Source organism: Phyllobates terribilis, unplaced genomic scaffold, assembly GCF_046119375.1.
Source record: "Phyllobates terribilis strain yellow unplaced genomic scaffold, ASM4611937v1 Scaffold_79__1_contigs__length_6888602, whole genome shotgun sequence".
In the NCBI taxonomy this organism is placed as follows: domain Eukaryota; kingdom Metazoa; phylum Chordata; class Amphibia; order Anura; family Dendrobatidae; genus Phyllobates; species Phyllobates terribilis.
Genome location: NW_027362839.1, coordinates 2,483,188 through 2,498,511, shown reverse-complemented (window position 1 = coordinate 2,498,511; position 15,324 = coordinate 2,483,188). Strand labels below are relative to the sequence as shown.

The 15,324-nt window shown below is 48.0% G+C and overlaps 1 non-coding gene and 3 pseudogenes across 1 annotated transcript; all 4 read right to left on the bottom strand.

Annotated features, from left to right (window-relative positions):
• Positions 1-7,885: 7,885 nt before the first annotated feature.
• Positions 7,886-8,066, bottom strand: LOC141197128 (U2 spliceosomal RNA; annotated as a pseudogene).
• Positions 8,067-8,590: 524 nt separating this feature from the next.
• LOC141197197 (U2 spliceosomal RNA) lies at positions 8,591-8,706 on the bottom strand (annotated as a pseudogene).
• Positions 8,707-9,821: 1,115 nt separating this feature from the next.
• LOC141197088 (U2 spliceosomal RNA) lies at positions 9,822-10,012 on the bottom strand. Its single transcript, XR_012269434.1, has one exon. It is a non-coding gene; the product is annotated as a U2 spliceosomal RNA (small nuclear RNA).
• A 1,115-nt stretch (positions 10,013-11,127) lies between these two features.
• LOC141197150 (U2 spliceosomal RNA) lies at positions 11,128-11,334 on the bottom strand (annotated as a pseudogene).
• Positions 11,335-15,324: the final 3,990 nt, after the last annotated feature.

Below are 15,324 nucleotides of genomic sequence, written 5' to 3'. Positions count from 1 at the left end.
AAAAAGGCTGTCAAACTTCTAATAGTGTGAACACGTACCTGCTGCAATGCTCCAGGAGCGGGATCCCAAAAATATTTCTTATATTTTCATGTATGGAGTGCCGAAGTTCTTTTTGCTATTGAGATTACTCTTTTCTTCAGAGCACCCGAATAGACCAGTGAGCGACCCCTCTCTTTTTTCTATTAATCATTTTTGGGATCCCGCTCCTGGAGCATTGCAGCAGGTACGTGTTCACACTATTAGAAGTTTGACAGCCTTTTTTCTGACCATGTGTCCCTCCCATTCAGTCACAGGTGGTTTTAACTAGCTCTACCAGCCCATACATTGTAGGTTAAAAGCCCAAGCAGAGACATATTGTCCATATAGGCTTACAGCCCAAGAGTGGCATATCCAGTGGTAGCATAGCGTAGTTTCCCATCATACGAAGGTGACCTTGTCGTGGTTGATGGGCACACATAAATTGGCCAAATTATGCGCAAAAAACCTTCATTTTTCAAAGTGACATTAGTCTAGATACAATATTTCTTATATTTTCATGTATGGAGTGCCGAAGTTCTTTTTGCTATTGAGATTACTCTTTTCTTCAGAGCACCCGAATAGACCAGTGAGCGACCCCTCTCTTTTTTCTATTAATCATTTTTGGGATCCCGCTCCTGGAGCATTGCAGCAGGTACGTGTTCACACTATTAGAAGTTTGACAGCCTTTTTTCTGACCATGTGTCCCTCCCATTCAGTCACAGGTGGTTTTAACTAGCTCTACCAGCCCATACATTGTAGGTTAAAAGCCCAAGCAGAGACATATTGTCCATACAGGCTTACAGCCCAAGAGTGGCATATCCAGTGGTAGCATAGCGTAGTTTCCCATCATACGAAGGTGACCTTGTCGTGGTTGATGGGCACACATAAATTGGCCAAATTATGCGCAAAAAACCTTCATTTTTCAAAGTGACAATAGTCTAGATACAATATTTCTTATATTTTCATGTATGGAGTGCCGAAGTTCTTTTTGCTATTGAGATTACTCTTTTCTTCAGAGCACCCGAATAGACCAGTGAGCGACCCCTCTCTTTTTTCTATTAATCATTTTTGGGATCCCGCTCCTGGAGCATTGCAGCAGGTACGTGTTCACACTATTAGAAGTTTGACAGCCTTTTTTCTGACCATGTGTCCCTCCCATTCAGTCACAGGTGGTTTTAACTAGCTCTAGCAGCCCATACATTGTAGGTTAAAAGCCCAAGCAGAGACATATTGTCCATACAGGCTTACAGCCCAAGAGTGGCATATCCAGTGGTAGCATAGCGTAGTTTCCCATCATACGAAGGTGACCTTGTCGTGGTTGATGGGCACACATAAATTGGCCAAATTATGCGCAAAAAACCTTCATTTTTCAAAGTGACATTAGTCTAGATACAATATTTCTTATATTTTCATGTATGGAGTGCCGAAGTTCTTTTTGCTATTGAGATTACTCTTTTCTTCAGAGCACCCGAATAGACCAGTGAGCGACCCCTCTCTTTTTTCTATTAATCATTTTTGGGATCCCGCTCCTGGAGCATTGCAGCAGGTACGTGTTCACACTATTAGAAGTTTGACAGCCTTTTTTCTGACCATGTGTCCCTCCCATTCAGTCACAGGTGGTTTTAACTAGCTCTACCAGCCCATACATTGTAGGTTAAAAGCCCAAGCAGAGACATATTGTCCATACAGGCTTACAGCCCAAGAGTGGCATATCCAGTGGTAGCATAGCGTAGTTTCCCATCATACGAAGGTGACCTTGTCGTGGTTGATGGGCACACATAAATTGGCCAAATTATGCGCAAAAAACCTTCATTTTTCAAAGTGACATTAGTCTAGATACAATATTTCTTATATTTTCATGTATGGAGTGCCGAAGTTCTTTTTGCTATTGTACCACAGGACTGGCGTATAGCAAATGTGGTGCCAATGTTCAAAAAGGGGACAAAAACTGAACTTGGAAATTGTAGGCCAGTAAGCTTAACCTCTACTGTGGGTAAAATCCTGGAGGGTTTCCTAACAGATGCTATACTAGAGTATCTGAAGAAGAATAACCTCACGACCCAATATCAACATGGGTTTACGAGGGACCGTTCCTGTCAGACTAATCTGATCAGTTTTTATGAGGAGGCAAGTTCGGGACTGGACCAAGGAAATGCAGTGGATGTTGTGTATATGTACTTTTCAAAAGCTTTTGATACGGTTCCACACAAAAGGTTGATACATAAAATGAGAACAATGGGGATAGGGGAAAATATATGTATGTGGGTTAAGAACTGGCTTAGTGATAGGAAACTGTGGCGCCCTGCTACGCACTGGTGCTAAAGAACCCAGAAGGGTGCATGGATGGACTTCTCCACAAGAGGCCCTCACACATTCACACACCTCCACCCTACCACCTCAGACCAGCAGAGGGATCCCGTCAGGGATATACATAGGGAGGGTGGAGCTAGGCAGCTCAGATTAGAGTTCTAGTTTCAGATTAGTGTTCAGATACAGAGCGGAACACAGCTCAGAATTGAGCAGAGAGTGTGCTGATGCTCAGAGAGCAGAGAAGAGGCAGCGAGCTGGCTGCTTTGCTTAGGCGAGCCAAGGCCTACAGCACGTTTGAAAGCCTAGTGAGGGCCTTGGGTGGGCCGAAGGCAGAGAGAAGAAGGAAGAAGTAGCAAGGGGGCAGAGGAGCATACCAGGCTCACCCCGATATATATACCGGACACCGGGTCTGCACCTACAGGGACCCTTTATTCCCAGTAGGAACCACCGGAACCCCTGGAGGACTACAGGTCCCAGGTTCACCAAACGCTGACTACAGTACCAGGGCTAGGAGTCACGGAGGTCCCAGCGTCCAGGGAGAGTGATCTCCAAAGAGAAGGCCCTATCTGTTATGTTCTGCTACCAAAGCTAAGGAAAGAGAGGAGATCTGTCCCTACTATAGGACTCAGCTGAATCCCTACGATGTAACAGGGAACCTGATCCTGCGATCAGACCTGCTAAAGTCCTAATCTAGTCTGTACGGAGACCTATAGATGTGGGGAGGGAATCCCTACAAGTACTAAGGACTGGGAGGAATATGGGACACCTCCTAACAGAAATAGTAGCAGACAGACGAACAAACAAAATAGATAGAACATAGAGGTCCGTAGACCAAGCAAACTAACAGAGCTAGATACAGAGCACAGGCTAGCTAGAAAGTAGATATACAATGAAGTCCAGCAAAGCCAGAAGGGCGGAGCAGGATTAAATAGGCCAACAAGGTCATGTGACCAGCAAAGGAAAAAAAACCTAACAGCAAGGTTCTAACAGTACCCCCCCTTCTAAGAGGATCCTCCGGATCCCCTAGGACCAGGCTTATCAGGAAATCTCCTGTGAAACGCTCTGATAAGTCTGGACGCGGAAACATCATCTGACCTCACCCAAGAGTTATCCTCGGGTCCGAAACCTTTCCAGGCCACAAGATACTGCAAACTACCTCTATACCGTCTAGAGTCAAGGATGCGAGAAATTTCATATTCCCCGTCCTCCACCACCGGAGGAACAGAGGCAGAGGCGTCACCATCCGACACAACAGCTTTTTTTAACAGAGAGACATGAAAGACCGGATTAATTCTCCAGGAGGTAGGAACCTCCAACCTAACAGCAGATTGGTTGACAACCTGAAGCACCTTAAAGGGCCCTACAAACTTGGGACCCAATTTCTTAGAAGGAATCCTCAACCGCAGATTCCTAGAGGACAACCAAACCATGTCACCAACAGCGAACAAAACCTCCTGTCGTTTCCTATCAAAGTAGTCTTTAGATTTTCTGTTGGCCTCCTGAAGATTACCACGCACATCCGTCCAAACTCTTTCCAAATCACCGGAAAAATTCTCCTCCTCAGGCACGGCAGATCCCAACTTGGAGAACGACCCAAACGACGGATGTCTCCCAGAACAACAAAAAAAAGGCGAACAACCAGCAGAAGAAAGATACACAGCTCAGCAGACAGTATCACACAGTATAAGATTAGATACACTGCTCAGCAGACTATCACACAGCATAGGATTAGATACACGGCTCAACAGACAGTATCACACAGGAGAGGATTAGATACACAGCTCAGCAGACAGTATCACACAGGAGGGGATTAGATACACAGCTCAGCAGACAGTATCGCACAGGAAAGGATTAGACACACTACTCAGCAGACGGTATCGCACAGGAGAGGATTAGATACACGGCTCAGCAGACAGTACCGCACAGGAGAGGATTAGATACACAGCTCAGCAGACGGTATCACACAGGACAGGATTAGATGCACAGCTCAGCAGACAGTATCACACAGGAGAGGATTAGATGCACAGCTCAGCAGATGGTATCACACAGGATAGGATTAGATACACAGCTCAGCTGACAGTATCACATAGGACAGGATTAGATACACAGTTCATCAGACAGTATCACACAGGAGTGGATTAGATACACGGCTCAGCAGACAGTATCGCACAGGGCGGGATTAGATATATGACACAGCAGACAGTATCACACCGGAGAGGATTAGATACACAGCTCAGCTGACAGTATCACATAGGACAGGATTAGATACACAGTTCATCAGACATTATCACACAGGAGAGGATTAGATACACAGCTCAGCAGACAGTAACGCACAGGAGAGGATTAGATACACAGCTCAGCACACAGTATCACACAGGAGAGGATTAGATACACGGCTCAGCAGACAGTATCACACAGGAGAGGATTAGATACACAGGTCAGCAGACAGTATCACACAGGATAGGATTAGATACACTGCTCAGCAGATGGTATTACACAGGATAGGATTAGATACACAGATCAGCTGACAGTATCACACAGGATAGGATTAGATACACGGCTCAGCAGACATTATCACACAGGAGATGATTAGATACACAGCATAGGATTAGATACACAGCTCAGCAGACAGTATGACACAGCATAGGATTAGATACACTTCTCAGCAGACAGAATCACACAGGAGGGGATTAGATACACAGCTCAGCAGACAGTATCACAGGATAAGATTAGATACACTGCTCAGCAGACGGTATCACACAGGACAGGTTTAGATATACAGCTCATCAAACAGTATCACACAGGATAGGATAAGATACACATCTCAGCACACAGTATCACACAGGAGAGGATTAGATACACGGCTCAGCAGACAGAGTCACACAGGAGAGGATTAGATACACAGCTCATCAGACAGTATCACACAGGAGAGGATTAGATACACAGCTCAGCAGACAGTATCACACAGGAGAGGATTAGATACACAGCTCAGCAGACAGTATCACACAGGAGAGGATTAGATACACAGTTCAGCTGACAGTATCACACAGGATAGGATTAGATACACAGCTCAGCAGACTGTATCACACAGGAGAGGATTAGAAACACAGTTCATCAGACAGTATCACACAGGAGAGGATTAGATACACAGCTCAGCAGACAGTATCACACAGCATAGGATTAGATACACAGCTCAGCAGACTGTATCACACGGGTGGATTAGATACATGGCTCAGCAGACAGTATCGCACAGGGCGGGATTAGATACACGGCTCAGCAGACAGTATCACACAGGATAGGATTAGATACACAGCTCAGCAGACAGTATCACACAGGAGAGGATTAGAAACACAGTTCATCAGACAGTATCACACAGGAGAGGATTAGATACACAGCTCAGCAGACAGTATCACACAGCATAGGATTAGATACACAGCTCAGCAGACTGTATCACACGGGTGGATTAGATACATGGCTCAGCAGACAGTATCGCACAGGGCGGGATTAGATACACGGCTCAGCAGACAGTATCACACAGGATAGGATTAGATACACAGTTCATCAGACAGTATCACACAGGAGAGGATTAGATACACAGCTCAGCAGACAGTATCACACAGGAGAGGATTAGATACACAGCTCATCAGACAGTATCACACAGGAGAGGATTAGATACACAGCTCAGCACACAGTATCACACAGGAAAGGATTAGATACACAGCTCAGCAGAGAGTATCGCACAGGAGAGGATTAGATACACAGCTCAGCAGCCGGTATCACACAGGAGAGGATTAGATACACTGCTCAGCAGATGGTATCACACAGGAGAGGATTAGATACACGGTTGAGCAGACAGTATCACACAGGGTAGGATTAGAGATACAGCTCAGCAGACAGTATCACACAGCATAGGATTAGATACACAGCTCAGCAGACAGTATCACACAGCATAGGATTAGATACACAGCACAGCAGTCAGTATCACACAGGAGAGTATTAGATACACGGATCAGCAGACAGTATCACACAGGACAGGATTAGATACACAGCTCAGCTGACAATATCACACAGGAGAGGATTAGATACATAGCTCAGCAGACAGTATCACACAGTAGAGGATTATATACATGGCTCAGCAGACAGTATCACACAGGATAGGCTTAGATACACAGTTCAGCAGGCAGTATCTCACAGGAAAGAATTAGATACACAGCTCAGCAAACATTATCACACAGGAGAGGATTAGATACATAGCTCAGCAGACAGTATCACACAGGAGAGGATTAGATACACGGCTCAGCAGACGGTATCACACAGGAGAGGATTAGATACACAGCTCAGCAGACAGTATCACACAGGAAAGGATTAGATACACAGCTCAGCAGATGGTATCACACAGGATAGGATTAGATACACAACTCAGCTGACAGTATCACACAGCACAGGATTAGATACAAAGCTCAGCAGATAGTATCACACAGGAGTGGATTAGATACACGGCTCAGCAGACAGTATCACACAGGGCGGGATTAGATACACGGCTCAGCAGACAGTATCACACAGGATAGGATTAGATACACAGTTCATCAGACAGTATCACACAGGAGTGGATTAGATACACGGCTCAGCAGACAGTATCGCACAGGGCGGGGTTAGATACACAGCTCAGCAGACAGTATCACACAGGAGTGGATTAGATACACGGCTCAGCAGACAGTATCACACAGGATAGGATTAGATACACAGTTCATCAGACAGTATCACACAGGAGTGGATTAGATACACGGCTCAGCAGACAGTATCACACAGGAGAGGATTAGATACACGGCTCAGCAGACAGTATCACACAGGAGAGGATTAGATACACTGCTCAGCAGATAGTATCACACAGGATAGGATTAGATGCACAGCTCAGCAGACAGTATCACACAGGAGAGGATTAGATACACAGCTCAGCAGACAATATCGCACAGGGGAGGATTAGATACATAGCTCAGCGGACTGTATCACACAGGACAGGATTAGATACACAGCTCAGCAGACAGTATCACACAGGAGAGCATTAGATACACAGCTCAGCAGATGGTATCACACAAGATAGAAATATTAAGCGCAGCAGAGTAACCAGCGCACATACCTGTTAGCTCAGGTGAGTTTAAAAGGCTGCTGTTGATAACAAGGGCATTTGCTAAATAGATGGTGTGTGTGCAACAATATACTGAAAGGTCAATTATATTGTGCAGCTTATCTCACCACCTGTAGTTATTTAGGTGAAAGCTCCAAAATGCTTGCCTAATATGTCTGTTTATCCAAAAGGAAGTAAAAAGGGAGAGCTAGAAAGATAGCATTGCATCACATTACATGGCAATGCAATGCACAGTTGCTGAAGTTGAACCAAAATGAGCTTGTAATCTGGCTTCTGCAACTTTGAACATGAAAAATCCAATGAGGAGAAGAAAAGCAAAGCCAAAGAGTCCATCCCAAAATCCGACAAACAAGCAAAATGAACAAAAAACATTGAATTCAATTCTTTCTGATTTTAGAAACTGCATTAAAGAAGGGGTGCACCGGTCCTGGAGATACTGCAATACCAGGTCAATGCGTGGAGTGGACAGAGCAAGCTCTTTTTCCATCTCCCTGTTCTAAAAATCCATTTAATATATGGTCCCCAGATAGGGGACGTATCAGATATTAAACTGATAAGAACAGATTTTTGATTGAAGCTGCATCCAAGGCACTGAAAAATGTGACCGAAGTCACACCAAAACAGCGCACGAGGCGAGGATTCATGTGGACCCTTCCCGGAGGAGAGGGTCCCCAATAAACCATCCCCATCCCTCCGAGCCAGAAGGCCACAGCGAGGGTCAGGGATCTCCGATGCTCTCCCTAGCCGAAGCCGGAGAAGAGCCGTTTTCGTGCTCCCAGCTTCCATCTAGGCTGCCACCCTAGTGGAGCTGGAGCCTGTGTTGGTTTCTCAGCCCAAAGCTGACCGGACCTCCGACCGGGTTTATAAAAATTCCCCTTCCAAGCCCGGAGGCCAGGAATAGGGGGGGTTGCTCAGAAAGTATGATTGGCAAAGGTGCGGCGTGCAATGAAGCCAAGTCTTTCTGGGGTTCCCAGTCCCAGTAAGCTTGGACTCCCACCAGGGCGCCTACTCCTGGGGCACATTGCTCCAAAGCCCTCACACTTACCCAGCCTAGTGACTTCGATCCTGGAGGGCCATGTTTTCCATCAGATAACTCTATGAGCCACCTGGCGTACTAACAAGTGCACCAAACCAGTGTGTAATATGCATCAATTTACTAGGGCAGCCCAAGGACAAAACTGCCTTTTCAAAAGATACTACACTTGATCTTAGCCAAAAGGCCGAGAAGCGATAACCAGAATTGGTTTCAAACTACGGAGCCACCCAAGGATCCTGAAAAGTCCATTTGTGGAGATGAGCTCCTGGACTCCCGTTAAGAAGACATGTTGTCAACCTCTAGATCCCTTACATGCCTGCACTTTTCAGCTTGCTGCTGCTGCAATCCACGCGTTTTAGATCTGCATAACTCCACCTCTTTAAACACAGCACCTTCACCCCCTGCTGTTCCCACCCGCCTCAACACCGTTGGAAGGGAGGAGAACCAATTAAGGCGGGGGGTGGGGTGGAACGAGCAGCTGTCTACCCTTAGCAGCAGGGCTCCTGATTACATACCTCTCCTGCTGCTGCTGCTGCTGGCTGTCCAGCAGCAGACTGAAGGTGGCTGCTGCTGTGCACAGGTATATAAAGGCTCAGAGCCTATTATGACACGCGCAGCCAGCGTTCCATTGCCACATTCCATCTACTGCAGGCAGGATACCTGGATGGCTGAATGTCGCTGAGAAGCTCACAGAGACCGCCATAAGCAACAGTTTAACAGAATGCCACAGACTAATCAACCAAACTTTTTGGGTTGGGTTCTCTTTTATAGTCTGCAGGCATTAAATGAAAGAAGTCAGTGTTCCAGCAGAAGGAGACAACGTTTCAGAAAAGGCATTGTAGCAAACCAAAAAAGAAATTTTAAGCGCAGCAGAGTAACCAGCGCACATACCTGTTAGCTCAGGTGAGTTTAAAAGGCTGCTGTTGATAACAAGGGCATTTGCTAAATAGATGGTGTGTGTGCAACAATATACTGAAAGGTCAATTATATTGTGCAGCTTATCTCACCACCTGTAGTTATTTAGGTGAAAGCTCCAAAATGCTTGCCTAATATGTCTGTTTATCCAAAAGGAAGTAAAAAGGGAGAGCTAGAAAGATAGCATTGCATCACATTACATGGCAATGCAATGCACAGTTGCTGAAGTTGAACCAAAATGAGCTTGTATTTTGGCTTCTGCAACTTTGAACATGAAAAATCCAATGAGGAGAAGAAAAGCAAAGCCAAAGAGTCCATCCCAAAATCCGACAAACAAGCAAAATGAACAAAAAACATTGAATTCAATTCTTTCTGATTTTAGAAACTGCATTAAAGAAGGGGTGCACCGGTCCTGGAGATACTGCAATACCAGGTCAATGCGTGGAGTGGACAGAGCAAGCTCTTTTTCCATCTCCCTGTTCTAAAAATCCATTTAATATATGGTCCCCAGATAGGGGACGTATCAGATATTAAACTGATAAGAACAGATACTACACTTGATCTTAGCCAAAAGGCCGAGAAGCGATAACCAGAATTGGTTTCAAACTACGGAGCCACCCAAGGATCCTGAAAAGTCCATTTGTGGAGATGAGCTCCTGGACTCCCGTTAAGAAGACATGTTGTCAACCTCTAGATCCCTTACATGCCTGCACTTTTCGGCTTGCTGCTGCTGCAATCCACGCGTTTTAGATCTGCATAACTCCACCTCTTTAAACACAGCACCTTCACCCCCTGCTGTTCCCACCCGCCTCAACACCGTTGGAAGGGAGGAGAACCAATTAAGGCGGGGGGTGGGGTGGAACGAGCAGCTGTCTACCCTTAGCAGGAGGGCTCCTGATTACATACTTCTCCTGCTGCTGCTGCTGCTGGCTGTCCAGCAGCAGACTGAAGGTGGCTGCTGCTGTGCACAGGTATATAAAGGCTCAGAGCCTATTATGACACGCGCAGCCAGCGTTCCATTGCCACATTCCATCTACTGCAGGCAGGATACCTGGCTGGCTGAATGTCGCTGAGAAGCTCACAGAGACCGCCATAAGCAACAGTTTAACAGAATGCCACAGACTAATCAACCAAACTTTTTGGGTTGGGTTCTCTTTTATAGTCTGCAGGCATTAAATGAAAGAAGTCAGTGTTCCAGCAGAAGGAGACAACGTTTCAGAAAAGGCATTGTAGCAAACCAAAAAAGAAATTTTAAGCGCAGCAGAGTAACCAGCGCACATACCTGTTAGCTCAGGTGAGTTTAAAAGGCTGCTGTTGATAACAAGGGCATTTGCTAAATAGATGGTGTGTGTGCAACAATATACTGAAAGGTCAATTATATTGTGCAGCTTATCTCACCACCTGTAGTTATTTAGGTGAAAGCTCCAAAATGCTTGCCTAATATGTCTGTTTATCCAAAAGGAAGTAAAAAGGGAGAGCTAGAAAGATAGCATTGCATCACATTACATGGCAATGCAATGCACAGTTGCTGAAGTTGAACCAAAATGAGCTTGTAATCTGGCTTCTGCAACTTTGAACATGAAAAATCCAATGAGGAGAAGAAAAGCAGAGCCAAAGAGTCCATCCCAAAATCCGACAAACAAGCAAAATGAACAAAAAACATTGAATTCAATTCTTTCTGATTTTAGAAACTGCATTAAAGAAGGGGTGCACCGGTCCTGGAGATACTGCAATACCAGGTCAATGCGTGGAGTGGACAGAGCAAGCTCTTTTTCCATCTCCCTGTTCTAAAAATCCATTTAATATATGGTCCCCAGATAGGGGACGTATCAGATATTAAACTGATAAGAACAGATTTTTTTTTTTTTTTTTTTTGATTGAATATATCTTTTATTAGCACAAAAAATAAGTTAACAGACAGTGTACAGTGCCGCAGCCCAGTACACACAGAATTCTACATCATATTTACATAGCATGAGGATACGACGCACTAACTAGACACATCGCACCCCTATGCTACACAAAACACTCAATCTGAAAGAAAAAGCATGTCAATCAATACAGTACGACGAACCGTGATAAGGGATAGGGATTGGGAAAAAGGGGATGGGGAGGGGAAAATCACAGGCCCGAAGCTTTATTGAAAGACAAGACACATAAGGGGAGAGGGGGAGGAGGGGTTTAGTCCTCATCCTCGTCCTCCGGACCGTCCATGATGGAATAGTCTCTGAGCAGGCTGTGGATCAGCCTGCGGCAGTCCTGGATGGACATCCTCTCCCTCCTCAAGATGAGCCGGTTCCTGGCGACCCAAACGGCATCTTTGAAGCAGTTCATAAGGCGCCAAGCCTCCTGGATGGCTCCGACGGTATGAACCCCAGGGAATAGTCCATAAAGCACAGAATGGTGCGATAGGCTCGCCCTGGGGACAGAGTTCCTCAGGTCGTCCTCAAGTGCAGTCAATAGGCGCTGTGCAAATCCGCAGTCCCAAAAAGTGTGCAAAGATGTTTCCTCCACGAAGGGGCACCTTGGGCAGTACCGGGTCTTGCACAGGTTCCGGGCATGCATGAATGACCGGACGGGCAGTCCGCCCTGAATCGCCATCCACGACAAGTCCTTGTGCCCGTTGGTCAGCCTGTCAGACGACACATTTGTCCACACAGTCTCCAGCGTGTCCTGGTGAAGTCCTGTGATGTTCTCCACGTCATCCTTGGCTCTGATTAGCTTGTGGATAGTTTTGGGCTTCCACAAGTCGGGCTTGAGTCCCTCCAGTTGATGCTCCCCCACAAATCGAACGACGTCTCCGTAGAACCATGGCGTCGTCCAGTTGTAGGGGAAGGAGCTGTCCCACTTGTCCCAGCCGAGTCGCCTCCAAAGAGGAAGCAGGAAGAAGTGAGACATGGACCTGCCCGCGGAGCCATTCTTGACTTGCAAAGTCCGGCGGACACAATCACACACAAAAGAGGATCGCAGGAGGGTGGGGATATCTGGAACGCCCTTCCCACCCTTGCGAGGCTCCTTGTACATGACGGCCCGCCTGACTCTGTCCATCTTGGATCCCCAGACAAAGTGAAACACTGTCTTGGTAATGGCCCTGCACACAGTGACGTGTGGGGGCCAGGCCTGCGCCGTGTACTGCAAGACGGGCAGGACCTCATTACGCAGGACGAGTGCCTTACCCTCACAAGTGAGGTGTCTGAGGCTCCAGAGTCCGATCCGTTGCTTCACCTTGGCCAAGCGTTCTTGCCAGGACTTGAGGGCCGCTCCTTCCTTCCCGAACCAGACTCCCAGCACCTTGAGGAAATCCGGTTGAATGTTGAAGGGGAAGGGGGCAGAGGAGGCCGGCTGCCAATCCCCGAAGAGCATGGCTTCCGACTTCCTGCAGTTGACTTTGGCCCCTGAAGCCCGGCCGAACCTCTCACACGTCTGGATGAGGGCGTCGACTGAACCACGATCAGCGCAGAAGACGGTGACGTCGTCCATGTAGAGCGAGCACTTGACCTCGTGTTGTCCCGGACCCGGTGCGGTGATCCCTCTGATCTCTCCATTCTGCCGGATAGCCTCTGCGAAGAGTTCTATAACACAAACAAAAAGAAGAGGTGATAGAGGGCAGCCTTGTCTGACCCCAGAGAGGACAGGGAAGGGGTCAGTCTTCCAGCCGTTCACCAACACCGAGCTGTGGATATCAAAATACATCAGACGGACATACGAACAAAACATGTTACCCAAACCTAACCGGTGCAGAGCTCGGCCCATGAACTCGTGGGAAACCCGGTCGAAGGCCTTCTCCTGATCCAAGGAGACCAGGGCCACGTGTGCGCGGCGGACCTTGATGTACTCGACCGTGTCCCGCACGAGAGCGAGGCTGTCTGCGATGCGACGTCCAGGGATGCCGCAGGTCTGGTCCGGGTGGATGATCCGTCCGATGACCGTCTTAAGTCGTGTCGCCATCGTCTTGGCCAGGATCTTGTAGTCCACGTTGAGCAGAGTGATGGGACGCCAATTCCTCAGGTCGCACCTCTCTCCCTTCCGCTTGTACAGGATCGTGACCATTCCTTCCCTCAAAGATGGAGGCATTCTACCCTCCACCACCATCTCCTCGTACAGGTCCAACAGGTCCGGACAGATGAGGTCTCCCAGCGCTACATAGAGCTCCGCTGGAAGACCATCACTGCCCGGGGTCCTGCCGGTCCTAAAGGATTTAGCGGCAGAGAGCAATTCGCCCACCATCAGAGGTTTGTCCAAGGCTGCCGTGCCTGCAGGATCAAGATGGTTAGTGATACCTGACAGGAACTTATCAGCAGCGTCGGGGTCGGTAGTCTTGTGGGAGTAGAGTTCGCTGTAGAAGTCGCTGACGACCCTCATCACGTCCTCCTTCCCACGTCGCATGTTTCCGCTCTCGTCTCGCAGCTCGTTCAGGGGCGTGTGACCGGCATGAAGTTTCCTGAAAAAGAATGAGTTACATTTCTCACCCTTCTCCAGATTCTCCACTTTGGAACGGAAGACGATTCGCTTGGACTCCTCCTCAAAGTGCCTTTTCAGGCTCTTCTTGGTCTCCTCCAGCTCCTCCCTCACGTCCCAGCCGCAGTGAAGAAGGTCCTGCAGCGACCGCAGCTCGCGCTGCAGCCCTCTGAAGTCCCTCCTCTTCTCACACGCCTGTTGTCGACCCTTGGCCTGAAAGAAACAGCGAAACTCAAGTTTAACATATTCCCACCAATCAGAGACTGTTTGGAAGCTACCCTTGTAGGACTGCCACATTGCGTAGGCTGCTCTCAGCTCCTCCACGACTTCATCCTGAGCCAGCAGAGCACAATTCAGCTTCCAGGAGCCGGGGCCGGACGGAAAACCGTCGCCGAGGACACCTTGTAAGTGAATGGCTCTGTGGTCGGAGAAGAAGCAGGAGACCATCGAGTGCCTACTCTGCCTGACTGCCCGAGAGGTGAACACAAAGTCAATCCTGGAGCGGAGTGAGCCATCGGGTCGGCTCCACGAATAGTTCGTGGAGCCTCTCCCCATGGAGCCCACCACGTCCTGAAGAGAGGCCTCGGTTACCATCTCGATGAGCAGCTTGGACGTGATGTCCAACTTGGCAGATGTGCCAGAACTACGACCATCCTCCTCGATGGGGCAGTTGAAATCCCCGGCCATCACTAAGGTCCTGGTGGTGGCAAGCTGAAGCCGCAGGGTCTGGAAAAGCTCCAAACGCTCATTCTTCAGTGGGGACGCATACACGTTGATGAACCTGACAGGTTCTCCCGCCCAGTTGCCATCTACAACAAGAGCCCTGCCGCAGATGAGCTCCTGGACGGACTCAAGCGTGAATGCGCCCCCCCTGATCAGAATTGCGACCCCCGCAGACTTGCAGTCACCCCCACCGGACCAGTAGGATGGACCGTGGGACCACTCCCTGGCCAGATGTTTGAAGGACCTAGAGGAGGGAAGGGAACATTCCTGCAACATATAAACATCACACAACTGGGAAGTAAGGAAGGCATAAATAGTCTGACGTCTGAACTTGTCCTTGATGCTCCTGACATTAATGGAAAATAAGTTAATATTAGCCATCATGTAGGGAAAAAAGAAAAAGTTAGCGCAGGCAATACACCTTAGTTACCACTCCGGTCGGGTGGTCCCTCGTCGGTGTTGACTGCTGGTGACGGGATCACCAGCAGGCCCTCTTCCTCCATCTGGTCAAGCAGCGCGGCCTCGATCTCGGCGACCACCAGTTCCTCCTCTTCTGGCTCGGCCACCAGGGTCTCAACCATGTGCTCCATCTCTTCTGGCTCAGGGAGGGTATCCTCCTTTTCGCCTACGAAATCCAGAATCTTCTTTTTGGAGGATTCAGTAGCAGGGCTGTCCTCCACCTTCCTCTTTCCCCGGGTTGGAACTGGGGAGACAAGAA